Raw genomic sequence first — 17,632 nt, forward strand, 5'->3', positions numbered from 1 at the left:
GTAGCAATACCACAAAAGGACAAAAGTATTAGCACCCAAATAAACTTCCAAAGTAAAAGCACTCGTTGCTTAGACGGGCCCATTTCAGATAATATATATTAGAATTATTCATGCATTAATGCTGGTGAAGGTGGAGCTGATTTTGAGTACTTTACATATACCCGCGTAGCTAAGAGAGGACGAGTACAATAAGAAAAGAGAAAAAAAAAGAAAGTTGGTCGATTTTATAATAATTGTTATTCGTTTCACACGTGCTTCAGTGGTATGTGGGGTCCAAGGCAATCGAATATCCAGAGCCTGCAGATGCAGGAGACTGTACCGCCGTGCTGCGTGGGCCGGCAGGGCGAGGTGTGGGCAGACCGTCGGTGGTTGACTTATACATTCCCCGTTTCCTCCTTTCCTGCGTGGGGGGAATAAATAAATAAACAGCTGGATTCTCACGCTGCTCTACAGATGTCGACGCTTTCACGTGCGCCGCCTCTCTCTCCGGGGAACGACGCACAGAGGGACTTGGAATCTAGAGCGACCTGTCCTGTGTGTGTGTGTGTGTGTGTGTGTGTGTGTGTGTGTGTGTGTGAACAGCGGTGTTAGTGCCAGAGGGACAACTCGGGCCCCGGAACTGCCGGGCGCGCTGCGAGGCCGACCCTCCTCCGCAAGATGTCAGTGTATCCCCACACCTTTCTCCGCCGCCTCACGTCGACTCTCAGCCCCGCGCAGGGGGAAAAGGGGGAGGCCGAAGCCGCCCCCCCGCCCCGCTCACCCTATCGCCAAGGTGCACGCCCGTGCGACCCGCTCGCCCCCGTTCCTCCGGCCGCTGGGCAGCTTTACTGCGGCAATCTGACGTCTTGGCTACGATTGAGGAGGGGAAAAATCTCGATGCTGGTTCCCGGAGAAGAGAGGGACTTCTTGACCGGAGGAACGTCCCACTCGCAACCCCGTTTCTCTTAATCCCTGGTTACTGCCACAGCATGTCAAAGAACAGTATCACTAAAAAACCGAAAAATGCAGCTGGGGCTTGCAGAGAACTACCCGAAACAACTAACTTGCATAATCCTTAAATCCTAATTTACTTGTAGATTATTCATATATGCATGACCCCCCCCCCTTTTTTTTTTTTTTTGGTCTCTGCTGTGATCCTGTCAGATTCAATATCCCGGCTTCCCGACAAGCAGCCTGGATGCGGAATAAATGTGTTTCTTTCTGGTTCACTTGACTAATTTTCTGGCAGATTTTACCAACTAATCACACATCAGTCAAGAGCGGAGCTGTCTGGAATTTTAATTAGATCTGAAGGTTAACTTTTGGTGCAGTTTTGCCAGAGTGGCCTGCGTGCTTTCTGCAACCTCGCTCGTGGCTAGACGCCAGGGAAGGGTTAAAAAATGCAGATGCATCAAAGTCGATTTAACATTTCATTTCTAAGGAGACGTTTTAGTTCTCGTCTCAGGGCATGGGAAAAACATAAATAAATTCCTCCCCTTAAAGTTCATCAATGAAGGACGGACCCCCTTCACTGTGCCGTGACATAGAAATTCACGCTCCTCTCTCCATCATCGCAGGCCATCAATATTTAATCCAGGTCAAACGAAAGGTCGGTCTCCTCCCCCCCCGAGGGCTGCGTCTGCAGCTGAACACCTGCGTTTTCATGCAAGTCATACCCGCATTTTTTCCCCCCATTTTTGTTTAGAGGAAAGTGTACGCGAGCCTACAGGAGTTTACAGAAGTGGAGAAGCTGAAATGCAGTTGATTTATTTGTGTAGTTTTAAAAGTCTTAGAGCACAGGCCGCCTGCTCGCGGTTACAGCTGAAGAGCACTGACCGTTGGCCCCTTCGGCAGCTCCTCATCCCCGAGCCCTGGCCTGTTCAACCACCGCCTCCCCTCTGATTTCCTGGCCGCCTGAAGACTCGCTCCTCTCGAAGCTTCCCGGCGCAGCCCGCGGGCCACCGCAACCACGGTAAACATCCCCGAAGCGAAGCTGGGAGACGCCCGGCTCCACTGGTAGATACAGACATTCCTGCGGTTCCTGCACCTAAAATGTGCCCTTAAAGGGGGTGAACTGGGGGGTGGATTGTAACTTCAGATGTTGGAAAGTGCGCTCTACCCATAACATTTATAACTCGTGCTATATTACTTTTGATATCCCAGAATGTCCAACTCTGAGATATTGCTGTCAGCGGGCTTCGGACCGCAATATATCTCAGCTTACATCAATCAGCTCACTTGACACACTGCGATTACATTTGCGTATTTTCAAGTAAAACTGAATATTACTGGTATTCTGCCTCATAAAAAGGTATCCATCAAATATATTAACGATGGAGGCCTCCTCGGTCGTACCGGGCTGTGGTTTTCTTATAGTCACCATGTGAAAAGTATGTGAGTTGGAGGGGAGGAAAAAAGCTTCCATGAAATGGATCAGATTCAACTTAATTTTCCATTGCACGCAGCAAAGTACCGGTGCAACAACATGCTTTTTAGCCCTGTGAGAACAGTAGCAATAGTGCAGAGAGAGACGGATACAGATAAACTTACACATAACAGATGAATGGGGTAGTATAGAAAGAAGGGATGTCACTGTGATATATGAAAAATAAAATGCTATACAAAACGTATGAAGAGAATTCAATAAATGTATGTATGGATGAATAGTCTTAATAAATATCATACTGCATGTACTTCGTATATAATAAATGAATACACTTTTTTTTTTGTCATTGACAACCTACCAGACACAATGTCAGATGGTGAGAAGGACCAGTGACGCTATCGCGCTGTTTGCCCCCAGTAAGGACTTGTTTTCACGTGCATCTCCCGAGCACGGCTTATCATCACAGATGTGGAGGCGGCGTGATAAAAGAGCAGAGCCTGAATTACTGGCCGAGGAGCTGTAGTAGCTTATGTCGCAACGGAGGGCAGTACAACACAAGGAATCTGAGCTCGGGCACCATTTTTATCTTTATTTGATATTCATTTTCTAAAGATGTCGAAGAGTTTAATTTCCTGAACTATCTATGCCCTGTGTGCCTGGATAAATTTTGATGAACACATTTCTGCATTGAGATACTATCGGTCAGACTCTCTTTCAACTTTTAATATAAAAGCTGTAAACCGAAAATCCAGCCTGCATGGAGTGTTGTTTTATTTGAATCGAAACAGAATGGCTAATAACATGTTGCAACCCCAACCCCCCCCCCTCGGCATCAGCAGAAATAAAAGTCTCCCCTGGGAACCGCCGGATTAATGAGGCAAACCTCTCAATCAAAAGCTGATTGAAGGGAGCCACTGAATCGGCAGGATCGTTATTGTTTGGCAAATTAGGAAATCTGAGGTCGCGCTCTCGAGCTCGTTGTGCCTCCGGCTGTCGTAGGCCTTCGGTTACGGTTTGGTTAGGTCAGTGGCAGGGGGAGCAGAGTGTGTAAGACTGTGTGTTTTCTCCATACCAGCCCAGAGTTTCAGCAACATGTTTGTCATGCGCGTGGCCCAGAGGACGTTAGCAGCGGTGCATTCGTGATGAACAAAACGGTACAGTGAGGTTTATAAAACAATAATGCAGAATAGAGGAGACCCATTTCAAAACTTTTTGGTAGTTTTACTGTATGTTTGTTGAACACTTTGTGAATGACTATGTCATGAACACTGTTGCTGACTGTTGTCATTAATGGCTTTTGCGCAGGTAACCTCTGGAATCAAATCTCATGTTTGGACGGCTAAAACGTCAAGAACGGGATAAACATACATCCGAACACGAGCATCAGTTGATACTCTTCTTACCTTTTTTTTTTTTTTTTTTTGTAGCATGACTAAGAGCGCACTCGCATAGCCGCGCGCTCCTTCCACCTCTCCGGTCATTCACATTCCAGACAAGGTGGTGCGAAAAGAACAACTACAAAGAGGCAGACGGGAGGGCGGGGAGGAACACGGTTACACAACACGTTACGAGACAAGAAAAAGTGTTGCCTAGACCCAGGGGGGAAGTCTCATTCGATACCTATTTGTCAGGCCTGCATCGGCAGAAGGGGAGGATGCTCATCACCGAGACTGTGCAGGAGGAACTAAACTGACAGATAATCGTCTCAGTCAAGAGGCAGAGATTGGTGTTTCTCGTCTCTCTGGATCCAGAAATATGCATCGCTAATAACCTGACGTGACCTCAGCAGGAAGCACGGATATCATCATGTCTTTAATATCAATCATAACTCTACAAGCCACATGATGTCTCTGAAAAATCCTTCGCATTTTAAGACTTAATTATGAAAGTCTGGGTCTGATGAATACTTGTCAGTCAAGTTAAAGACAGTACTGAACTAGTCCATGGTTAATAAAGATAGAACAACTAAATTTATCCTATTGAACATGTGTTCGTCAAGAACTGTGGCAGTAAAACTTCCAGCCACTCAAGCCGAGCCACAACCACAGATAATCCTTCCAGTAGCCGTGAGGGTAGACCGGCACGGTCTCCCTGTGAGAACGCAACACCTATAATCAGAGGACGACGTTCGGATGAAGCGAAATCCATTCAGCGGGAGACACGCGCCTCCAGAGAGGCCGCCGTTTATCTCTAAACTGTACTTTTAATTAGCTGGATCTGAACGGAGATTCTCTAGATTTCACGCGGCGCTTTGGTTGCAAGCCGCGTCTGCGAGTCCTGCAAACGGCGGAGCCGTTCATTATCTGCGAAAATAAACCAACGTGGCAGTAAAAACCACCGTCTTTTCGATAGCCTGGCCATTCAGAGTGACATTCCCTAAATCATCCAGTGTGACGACTTAAAAAATAAAATAAAATAAAAAAGCCCATAATCTGAGGCCATATGATTTGTAGAAAGTGTCTCAAAAGTAGCAGGATCCTGAGGAAATCAAAGTAAGAGGCATCTCTCAGAACAGCGTTCAGACCGAGCACGATTTCTCTCTTTAAGTGCAGATGCCTCTCGTAAGCGTGATCGCATTTTTGCACAAGCTGTACGTCCTGGCAGTCAGTTCTCCCACACCGATGCTATAAAAGTATTTACTTTCTAATTATCCAGGGCCAAGGCAACAGCTTGTGAAAGTCAAACTGAGGGTACACCGGCACTATCATTGCTTCGATGTAGAGTATGGTCCCACTTTTTTACCTTAAGTTCACCAGTCGCCCCAGTTTAGTTTCCCCTTTCCTGCCAGTCACCTGACGCTTCCCTTCCCTGCGTTGTTGTCCAACATCATCGCACCAGGTCACACCTGTCAGCTTGTCAACGTGGAGCACTTCCCATATAGTGCTGCCTGCTTCTGATCTGCTCTCCCGTCTCAGCCCGTTCAGATTTGCTTGTCTTGTCTGAGTGAAGTGCCTTTAACTCAGCTAAGTACTTGCACGAGGATGTTTTTTTTTTTCTTTTAACGACGCCACACCATGTAAACTTTGAATCTGTGTTCTTTTATTTTGTCGTTTTTCCACGCTGAGCATAGAACACGCATCAAAGCCATGAAGGCCGAGGGGCCTGAGGGGCCAGGGGGGGGCCCCCCGGGCTAGAGCCTCTGTATGAAAGGACAGTTAATACTTCTTGTTTGGAAGTCGTAGAGCTTGGTTACGAGACACGGAACCACCAAAAAGAGACACAGAGCGGTCACAGAAATGTTCAAAATGACCACAAAGAGTCAAAACCACCGCAAAGGCGCAAGAAATGGAGTCGCTTTGAGTCTCTTTGAGTCTGGGGGTCCTAGTGTATATAGGACTGGCAGGGGCCTTTTACTCGTCCCATTTCCTCATAATCCATCCATGCCCAGAACATAACTCCAGTATCCAGCATTCAGCTGGGCCTGATCTCGTCTGCACTTCACTTATCAGTGAAACTGTGTATTTGAGAAGTTGCGTTATGTTTTACTAAATACGGTATTTTCAAAGATGCTCTCCGAAAGTAAATCAACGAAATGATGAAACAAAGGACTCCTCAAACTCGGTATTTCACTTTGACATTTCAGAGGAGTCCAAACCATTTCACATTTTTGCTAACTGAAATAGATTGAAAGGTGTCTGGATCTCCGACAAGCAGGCTCATTTAAACTCGGGTCGGGAGACGAGGGAAATTACATCCTTCTTAGTGCTGGCTGTCAGCCTTCCTGGGGAGGGGATGTTCCGCACACTGTTGGCGGTATGATAAGGAGACATTTGAAATGCAGATATTTAGACAACATCAGTCGCAAGTGCAAATGCCAATGTGACTGCATGTTTGTGAGCAGATCAGCCTTAGAGATCTGTGGGATGGTAGCGCCCCCTGACGCTGCCATTTTGAAACAGTGGGGATGCGTTTTGCCAGCGTCCTAGAGTCTGAATGCCGCTCGGTAAACAGAACCGGTGGGGTTCCATCAAGACATAATTAACTTATTTGGCTTAGAAGCTCCAGAGAAAGCGGTTTAAGGTTGATTAATTTCAAATGTCCTGTAGTAACAACTGCCGAACAATTCAGGGAACAGTAATGTTGGCATCGAGTCGGTTTTGGGTAAATATAAAAAGACGAAGAGCAGCGAACATCTTACGCCGCATGTTCTGCATGAAATCACACAGTTGTCCTTATATCTATGTCCTCTTTCGCTTTTAGAATGCATCAGAACATATGTTCATGACCATGTTTACCACCTCACGTGTCGTGCACCATGGCTGATATCGAAACCAAGCACTTGAGAGGCATGAGTATCACTAGATCTAAGTACATTTAATCGAGTACCGTGCTTAAGTACAAATTTGAAGTGCTTGTGCTTTATTTGGTTATTATTATCTTCTCGTGCCACTTTATACTTCCACTCCACCACTTTCCATTTATTCGACATCCGTTTGTTAGTTTCCAAATGAAGGATTTACGCAGAAAACACATGAAGAGCCTGTGAAATCTGATGCTTACCCACAGTTACAGCTGAAATGATTTGTTCATTCATCGACTGTCAGAAAATAAAGTGGCAACTATTTCATTATTATCCGTTTAAGTCATTTTTTCAAAATTGATGCAAAAAGTCAAAGTCTGGGGAGGCGTTTAGTATTTTAGAGTACTTTACTTTTGATAATATAAGTAAATTTTCTTGATTATACTACATACTTTTAGTCAAGTAACATTTTCGATGCACTTTTACCTGTAATGGATTATTTTCACAGTGTGGTATTTGTACTTTAATGTAAGTAAAGGATCTGGAAACTTCCTCCACCAACGACAAATCTTCATGGATGCGATGGTAAATCTGTCACTGGTTCTTTCTCCGGGATTATTTACATTCCCATTTAGATGGAAAAAAGAGCCTCCGTCTGTCACTGCACTGACGTCTCAGCCCTGCTATGAAGGCTTATGAATATTTGACCTGCTCCTTCGGACACCCAGTGTGCTCTCTTAGGAAAACACAGGGTCAACATCAGATAAAAAGAGTTGACACTTTATGCTATGAGTAACGAGTGCTTGAAATTTGTCAAAAGAGTAAGCAAATGTCTGAAGGTGATACCCACTTCAGCGATAATGCATAATGTACTTAAGTTTCTAGCTAAAAATAGATCCGGCGGAGTGTGCGGGTAATGTTTGTTTCCACATTTCATTTTAGTGTGAAAGCAGATTGAACCTGCGGGCACGAGAAAATTAACCCGTTTTATATAATCAAATTAATACAGGGCTTGAGAATCTCCCAATCCACTTTGAAACTGAGAAGCAGATCAACTTAACTTTTTCCAACAATCTCCGGTGTCCTCCAGTTTAATAGTGTGAGTGCTGAATGATGTGTGAAGCCAAAGAGGGAAACTGAACGATGTACAAACATCATCCACTGTTTGTGAAACAAGAAATGTGCTCCCCATTTAACAACTGAACATGGGCATGGTTCGTCATTTGGAGGCTTATTTCTTTTATATATATATATATATGTATCAAAAAAGAAGTGTATGTTTGCACAGCCAAATCAGTGAAAGAGCTTGATGGCGTACACGTGGGTGAACCAGGGTCCGCGAAGACCAGCTATGCTGACTATGCAATAGAGAACCGCGGCAGCGTTGCAGTTCTGTGTTGACTTCTAAGCCAACCTTGAGTCCTAGTTCAACTCTGATATGACAAAGCCCCCCCCAAAAAAATAAAAATAAAAAGTGCTTAAATCTCTCTTAGAGGAAACACTCGCATTATCTGTCCCTTGAAAGCCTTACCTTGAGGCCAGGCTTTAGAAAGTGGCTCGGTCCCCTTCCCTTTGTGCTCGGGATATAAATAGCCCATCAATTTGACATGCTTCCCATGTCAGTTAGCAGTCGAGGCGACTTACTTCTTAATGCTGAGAGAAGAGAGCGACAGGCAGTCAGGAGGGCACAGCGGGAGTTAATGCGGAAGTTTTCATTGAAACTGCTTCTCCTGACTGAGGCTGAATCTGCACTTGCTAATGTATGCTTGACCTACTCTGACACTGGTTTAAAAAAAAAAAAAAAAAATGTCTGCCCTCATCATAATTTTACTTCTGAACCGACTGGCCCCGTTTTGTTAAGGGCACTAAAATATTCTCACAGTTTTTGAGTTACAAAGGTTTTTAAGATCCACGCGCTCATTATTTCCCAAAGACGACGGCATAACGTGGCAGACATTGCTCCTGTCTCGGGGTGATGCAAGCGTTTCGTTCCCCCGTCCACTGCCTCTCATGCCGTATTGGGAGCTAGTTAGTTGCCCCTGACAACCCTGATCACCCTCACGAGGATCACCCACGGACACATTGATCTTGTTCAGTTCAGGTCAATCAGCCGTACCTGTGCCCCCAAAATAATGTCGAGCTGTTTCTTTATGGGGTTTAAAACAGTTTTCTAATTAAGAGGAGAATCAATATTTGAACAGCCGGATTCATAATTATAAAAAATGGCATTTTCGCAACACGGAAAGTGGCGCCATTGCGGGCAAGTGCCGCCCCAATAAAATCCACACCTGACAGTCTGCGAGAGGCTTTTAATCAATATTGAATACAGTAATGAATACATAATTAGCTGGTGCTCTATTGATTAAGACAGATTTCTCCACAGCCTGAAGCTGATTAAAACATTTCATTTCATTAAATCTTGTGGCACATCACTCTGGTTTAATAGAAACTTTTGAACTTTTTTGTATATACGGCACAAGGCGGTCACGATCTTCTTTCTCCCTGGAGGAGCTCCGGCAACGGTTGCACGATGCCGTGACGGCACCGAGGGAAGCGACGTGCGGACTTGTCCCAGCTCTGCCTTTAGAAAATCCCTCATCGACGAGGGGGGGGGGGTTGGTTTTAATGACCAGTATCTCATCCGGATTACAGTTTTGTTTAGGTTCGTTACAGAGCTCTGACCTCGTTTAGGTTGCGGAGCGGTTAACGCTGCTTATCGGGGTCACGGGGGAAACAAGCAGCCGTCACCTGTGTCAAGATCCTGTTATCAACCATCCATCCTCCCAAGCCTCCCCCTATGGACCATAAAAACCTCTATAAGCACATGTTGCTTTCTTTTCACCTAATAATTGTTCCATAGAAATCTGATTGTTCCTGTTGTTTTTGCGCGCACGATACATTTATGCCACCGTAGCGGCAGAGAGAAAAATAAACTCAGATCCGACAACCCTAATCTTCCAAAAGTAGGGTGAAATGGAAAACATAATTCAAGAAGACAATACTGAGTAGCTTTCATCTAGGACTTTGACAGTTGTTTATGCACCAAGAACTTTTTGATATTTTGTGCGCTTTTATGATAAGAACATTAGACGATTTGTCAAACTCACGAAGGCAAAAGTATACATTTATTATTAAGTTTATATTTGTTACGATATTAACTTTTTTCTGAAACTCCTTTTTGTGCTGCTTTTGTGGTTCGATTCCACGTGGAATCGAACCACTTGCACCTTCAAGAATATCTGATTGGGAGTGTTTGTCCTGTCCTAAGAGTTGTCCTTTCCTTCTGTGTTAGGGGCGGAAATGTCTTTTTCTAGCCGAGACGGGGGGAGAAGAGTAAGTGCGTCACATAGACACACAGAGAGCGGAGTGTTACCATGACGAGGCTATCCATTAAAGTCTGTTCGTGTTTCGGCTTGTCTGTACGAGAAAAACCAAGGTCAGCAGATTGCCAGGTTCAGCGCTGGCCTTGCCTTCAGTCCTCCCTCCCCTCGCACTTTGTCTTGCAAGCTTTTACTTTTGGGCTGTCGTGCCTGTTCAGTCAGCTCAGTTTTGATTTCCCAGGGCTAGAAATACTGCCGATGAGCGATGGCGAGATTGGGACACGTGTGCTTCGTGATAAGGAGCTCATTGGTTACACAGTATGAAACGTATCGCAACTCCGGATCTGACATAAAAATAGCCAGCGCCGTAGAGATGCTTTGGGTGTGTGTGATTGTGTTCCCGGGAAGTAGGTAAAATAGGTCAAGGAACTGTTCATCAAGAGGAAGTAATTATCTCATCACTGGTTGATTATGGAACATCGCATTTGCTGTCTTGCTATCATCGGGTTCAATAGCAGCTCATTATCTGGCATTGGATTTGTCCTGAAATACTGAAAGCAACTAGATATATCTAAGTGTGCCACCAGCTCAAATAGATAAGTGTTGTAGAAGCTCCGGAAGATGATTACTGATAAAAACTAATTTTATATTTGTCATGTTGCTGAGCAGATTTAAATCTCTCAGCACTTTCTCATCGAATATGATCGAGCCTTAAATAAAAACGTGTCCCAGTAAACTCCCCACCAGAGATAGTTATTTGTTGTGATGCTAAATCTATGAAGACTGAGTCCCCTGAACCAGCCTCGCTGGCTGTATCTGTTGCCATTTTTATAATTAATGAAAAGACGGTTTGGTGAGTGCACTGTTCACCACTTGACCTGTTCTTATCTCCTACGACTGGCCACTCAGTTTCTCAAGTTTCCACTCTAGCACATTAGCAGTTCACAATAATCACTCGAAAGTCTTTGGAATCTTTGAAAAAAAAGGTCCTTGGTTTCAGAGAGAGGTAGACAAAAGCAAGCTTCTAGCTGACGATGACGACCGTCGCTAGCAGGTTTTATGAGCTGTAAGTGGATGATGAAACTAACCTGAACTTGCATGAAAACGCTCTTTCATTTTTCCAGCTGCTGACGTTAGCCTGAACTCCAATCTAGAGGCATCTTGGATTCCACACAGTAGATGGGTCTGTCCCGAATGGGGCTTTTTTTTTTTTTAACATAAGCTACAATCCCACGCAATAACAATGTAGTTATATTAGATAATAATATATTGCTTGCTGCTTGGATGTACTGGTAGGTTACTATAACTAGTTAGCCCACATGCTAACGTGCAGTATACAGTAGAGCAGACAAACACTGTGTTGATCTATTACTAACATTTTTGGTCTTGTGGTTTTTTGTTTGTTTTTTTTCTACTTTTGAAAGGCAATTGAAAAAACAGTCCGACCTCCAAACTCGTTAGATGCTCAGTATTGCTCTTCCTGAAACCCCGTGGGCATCGTTTTGTTGTGCAGAAATCCAAAGTTTGAGAGACCTGCTGTGCCTCGTTATGGTTGCTAGGCTCTTTGTTAAAAGGAGGGGTTTGGCAAATGGTCAATTCGCTGGGACTCATTCACAAACGTTCACTCATTAAAACTAAGCCTTCAACCAGGTGTGAAGAAGAATGAAAAAGAAATCGTGTTCAGAAAACAAAATATCTTTAATTTTGCAATTAAAAACTGGTAATCTTCCTCAGGCTATTGAGGAGGGAGGACTTATAATTTCGGATGTCATTTCTACACATTTTAAGCTTTTCGTGTGTCATTCAACGCCATACAATCCCACGTCATTTAGCGCTGTTGCGGTTAGGGTTAGGGGTTAGTGATTGATGACTTAAGGAATTTTTTGCATGTTATTCATACGCCATTTGGTGAGACCAGGCTGACATTTGGCCATTTCTGTATGAACCTCGTCTAATTGGTATCCATTGAAGACGCTGGGGATGAAGTGCCTAGCTCCAGGGAAATGCTGTTTCCCATTTACATCTTCCTGTCGTTCACGTGTCTTTGGCAGAGCAGAATATCTCCACAAACTGCAACGTCATGCTGGAGACCTTTCCAGTGACACTAATATGATAAAGAATTGTTCATTTCCAAGCTCTGCAAAGTACGTGGTTGCCTTCTCCTTCCCCTTTTTCCACACAAACGCATAACACATCTTCTTTTATTTGTAGCCTTAAATCCCTTCAGAGATTTCCCAAGCATGTCTGTCTGCTCTACCTTTTTAATCTGCAGTGATGAACCATTGTCGCCCCCCATGACAAAGAGAGGAGAAACCAGTAAAGACCTGCCATTGATTAGACTACAAACATTTGTTGTCTGTGCTATCTCTATCGCATGTTCAATAACAATGGAGCATTTCAGATGTGATCCCAAGGTCGTCCGGATGGCTCTATGTGAAGTACAAAGTCTGTCTCATGTTACTTTGATTTGGTGTGAGGTTACAACCCGGGATCTATATGACCCATTTTGGCTCTCATGCCTAATCTGATCAGTGCTATCTGAAATATTTAAAAGCACGTTCAAAGGGCCTGTCTAGCTTTGTTCTCTGAATCCTCCTCCGAAGGTGTCCTTTCAGTGGAGGGCGCACACACACATGCAGGCCACACTCTCGATCAAACAATACACCTACAGCATAGACACAAAGTAACCGTGATGGTGACATATGGAGGAGTGGTTCATATTTTAAATATTACATTTTAATATAAAATCTGCACTGAATGAAGGCAGTCGGCTAGAATTTGAACTATGGTCGTTTTTTTTTGTTGGTTCCATTCTAATGCTCATCCATCACAGCATCTGACTTTTCACGTCCAACGGTCCAACGGCAGGTCAGAGATATCTAAATCGGCATTCACAGTTTATGAAATCAGAGGGCCCAGAATTACCCAAACAGATAATAATCACTAGTAGCTCTTATAGCCCCATGAGTTTTTGAGAACCGTTTAATTCTAAAATGCTTGTTTTTTTTTGTTTGGTTCCTGACATTGTCACAACATTGCAGCTTAGTTCACAACATTACCCGAGCAATACTCCTCCACTAAGTTTCGATATTGAGGAAACCTTGAAGTTTAAAATGGTCATGTCGGGAATAAAGTCAATTGTGTGTGTGTGTGTGTAAGTGTGTGTGTGTGTCTGTGGTTTTTTTTTAGCTCGCACATAGACTGATTGTATCCCGACTATGCATGAATAGATGGGTGTTCAGTGGGCCGAATATAAACCGCTCCTTTCAGATCACTAACTTTGTACATGTCAGCCCCCCTCAGCTCATTGCTCAAAGAAACGAAACAAGTTGACCACAATATATTTTTTTTCCCCCCAGACAATAAATCTCTCCAACTGCATTTTGCAGTTTAAGGGAAGTATTTGATTTAAAGTGACTGTGTTTCTTATCTTCATTTTCCTTGTCAGCAGGGGAAACATTGAGGACTTTTTCATACAGGAAAGTTGTGGATTTTCTTTATTCATATGACTTCACTTTAGGACCAACCTTCCTCTCTAAATGTCAAGTTTTTTTTTTTTTCAGTACTTCCGCCAAGGAGGGTAAGCTTTCACCCGTGTCTGTTTGCTGGGGTTTTTTTTTTGTTTGCTTGTTAACAGTATTTCGCAAAAAGTACTCAACGGATTTGCACCAAACTTGGTGGAGGGCTGGGTCATGGGCCAGGGAAGAACCCATTAAATTCTGGCACGGGTCCAGTCAAAGGGGAGGATTTTTATCGCTCTCTTTAACACGGCGAGATAGGGCGTTTTTCGACACTTTCGTTAATATTTGGCCTTGGCGGAGGTGTGCGCTTTACTGAGTGCCACTCTACTTTCAGAGGAAAAGCACATGGTAGTTTTGAAATGAGGGGCAAAACTTTGATAGTAATCATGTCAACTTGAGTAGCAAAGGCACATTTTAATATTTTAATTAGTTTAATGAAACCAAAGTGTACTGATTATATAAACCTTGCCATTGGCTATAATTTCATTTTTGCAGGCACAAACAGCCAAATTATTTATTGTTTCCTTGGTGCCCTCAATCAGGATGTCCCGGAGGTTAGATATCAAGACTCTTCTTCCTAAACTGCTGCGTTTGTTTCTATAATGCATTACTATTAATACATTCAGCTCCTGGAGGAGCACTTGACCTGCAATTTGAAGAGGAAGCATCTTTGAGTCGAGAGAACTGACAAGTTCTCGTTCTTGACGGTTGATTCCGGGCGCTTCTCTTCAGATGCAAACTGCTCAGTAAACAGGTTCGACTCACTGAATGAGAAAATATATTTATTTAAACCATAGGTGGAGATGTATTTGTGTCTTCTTAGACCTAATGGGGCGCAGGTCTTGCAGCTGAGGCAGTGTTTGGACTAAGACAAAGAAAGGATGGAGTTATTATCTGGCTGCAGCTCCAAAAAGAGGCACTCTATGTCTAATCAGGTTTACGTGCTCTCAGCTTCTGAGTTGTGCTTCTCTGTAAAACACCTTTTTTCCTGCACGATCAAATTGAGACATTCACATGATTTTTTTTTTTTTTTTTAGGCAAAACTTGTTTATTTATTTAAAGCTAAGGAAGTTGTGGGATTGAAAGTGTCGCTTTGGTGTCTCCCTCAAAAAATATTATGTCTGTTTATGATGATCAAGGAGAGAGAGGTGATTTCATATTCATAGGCACACACCCAACTGCTCTCATCTGTATTCCTGCTTTTATCAAGTGGCTTCATGGGAATTTTACCCCCTTTGAAACTGCAGCTTTTATAAGTTTCTAGATAGTGAACAGACGTCATACTTTGTCTCTTTCCAGCCTTTTCTCCATTCCATCCATCTCTGACTGTTTTTATCACTCTCTCTTTGCATGTTTGTCAGTTTCTGTCTCTCTTTGTGTTCCATAAACCGTTGAAGACTGGGGGAAACATAAGCGGGTAGCAGACCGATGAGTGAGAGTTTGGAAGACTGTTTATGGGGCCATGTGCCCGTTAGATCTGAAGGTAAGGCTTTGTCTCATCAGGTATCATCCGTCCCTGAGACAGAATGCAGGCGGAGGCCAGAGGACCGAGACCAAAGATGTCACCAAGGTCAGCGAGACATAAAAGCAGAATTCAGTTTCAAATGCCAGATGTGTCTGTGCGCCCAAGACCTGCTCAATACCATTGCTCAAAAATCATCAGTGAAAATACAATAGAACAAAGTGAAGGTGGAAGTTGAATTAAAAGTATCTAACAAAGTATCTAACAAATTTTAACTCTTTCCTTTAAGCCCTCTGCCAATATAAAGGGCTCTGTTTGCCAACCTCAGATCTCACTGCCATCCTTTTGCAGACTGTTAATTTGCTGTGAGTGTCCTTCAGTCTTTGTTTACCAGCCAAGTCAGAGAGAAAAGCCAAAAGTGCTTTGGTTTTTTTGGTTTTTTTTTTTGTTTTGTTTTTTTAAGAGCCCTTAAAATACTTCAACTTTAAAGTAGAAGTTAGACATTTTTGGGAAATTCGCTCATTCACATTCTTTCTGCGAGTTAGATGAAAAGATTGATACTGCTTTCATGTCTGTATGTTAAATATGAAGCTACAGCCAGGTGATGCGTAGTTTAGCTTAGCATAAGGACCGGAAACAGGGGGAAACAGCCAGCCGGTCTCTGTCCGAAAATAACAAAACCTGCTGGTACCCACACATGAACTCTGTCAAAAAGGAAGAGTATAGTGTCTGCTTTGGTGAAGCCTCATAAGATGAAAGTGTCTTGTGGTGCTTTATGTTTGAAGAAAGAAAAAGAAACACATTCCTGAAAATGGCCTTGCCACCACACACATACTGATACACACACGCACATTTTCTTGATTCATGTTTTCCCTGTGAACCCACCTTCACAGTTGACTTGGCTCATTTTGTCGACTCAGCAAGCCTGAAATCCAGCGACTGAGGACAAGATTCCCTGAGACGACTCGCCGTGGGCATCTTTAATCACAAAAGCAAAGCCAAAGTGTGTTGCCCATGAATAAAGAAATGTGAAATTCCAACTAAGATGAAACAGTCGCCATTTCTCTCAGAGTCTAGCCCTCCTGTAGGGAAAAGTCCACTTTGTGCTATCTCTTTGACTGGCAGCTCAGCCAGCGCTGCTTGCAGTGCTGCTTAATGGCCTGCAAATGAAGAAATAAAAAAAAAGGTTTCTAATCTAGCATTGGGAAAAACGCAGTCAGGCTGAATTGTAGGAAGATTGATGATGACGTACATCACTGCAGTCAGCCATTAACATCCATTTTCACCTAGACGTGAGGCTGGAGGAGTTCAATTTCATACTAAAGCAGCCCAGAACTAAATAACTTTTAATAGTTATGACTATCAAGCCTTTGCAGACGATACTTGTTTAAAATTGTGACAACTTTTAATGGGCTTGAAGATTCACCCAAGGCTATATTACAGTCAGTCATTGAGGAGAAATTCCTGTTCTAACGAGCAGGAATAAATGCTGGTTGAGACTGCTAGAGTGGGCTTGATCTTGCATCCACAAAATCAAATTAATAGAGAGGCTTCTTTTACAAGAAAGCCCACATAAGCAGATAAATCTATAGGAGCTATAGCCCATCTATTATTCATGGCCTTTCCATAGGCCTCAGACCAAAGGCTAAACCATACATATTTTAGCATCGTCTTCCTGATCTGTCAGACTCCACATACTTCCGTATGGTAAAAATAATCAAAGTCGAAATTCTCGTGAAATGGTGGATGTGAGAGATATGGGACTTGGACAACAAAGACAGTAGGCTCTGCAGAGAGTTTGTAAGAGAGAACTTCAACTGAGCTACATGAACTGGATTATAAAATAGCATGTAGCGCCATTTTTCTGTACGCTCACAGTTTTACGCTAGCTTTTTCTTATTAATTCTCCCACACACAGTTACGGCAACTTTTACTTTCAGCAGTAAAAACCGAAAGGTGTTTTCAGACAAAACAAAAAGTCAAATTTTAGAGGGGATGCGACTCCATACAGAGATAATGGAAAGACACGAATGGCTGCAAATAGCTATTAATTCACCGGAGGCAGCACAAGTTAAAAATGTGTGGACTTTTCCTCTGTATATTAATGAATCTACCTCATTAATATACAGAGACTGGAGGGAAAAGACAGGAAGAACCACAGTTTCTGGTGAGTGCTGGGATTAGTCCCAGGCTGAGCTAAATCACACACAGACACACCACCGTACACATGGTTGGAGCATCTTTTCTCTGTACCCCCAGTGTGTTGCTGTTTGTGATTAACCATGGAGAGAAAAAACTGTCCAGTGATTTGTACAAGTAATGTAATTAATGAAAATTATAATAATAATGAAAATTAATTTAGCTTTCAGTCAAAACACACATTGAAAAGTGACTTAATTTAATATCAGAGGGAAAGGCTGGTGGTGACTTGATGATAAGGTAAACAATATAATCATTAACACATTATGATTTTGTCATTTTGTATCTTTTTCACAGTCAACACTTTTTAAGGCTTCTAGTGTGTCCAGACTAAGCCCAAATCAAGACAGGACAGGACAGGACAAAAACGACAGACAAAAGACAAGGCAGCAGAGGAAAGACAGAAAACAAAAGACAAAAACGATAAAAGACGACAAAAAAACAACAGACAAAAGACAAGACAAGAAAGAACTGACAAGTGACACGACAACAGGCAAAAGACAAGAAAACAGACAAAACACAGCA

Source organism: Xiphias gladius, chromosome 5 (assembly GCF_016859285.1).
Source record: "Xiphias gladius isolate SHS-SW01 ecotype Sanya breed wild chromosome 5, ASM1685928v1, whole genome shotgun sequence".
NCBI lineage: Eukaryota > Metazoa > Chordata > Actinopteri > Istiophoriformes > Xiphiidae > Xiphias > Xiphias gladius.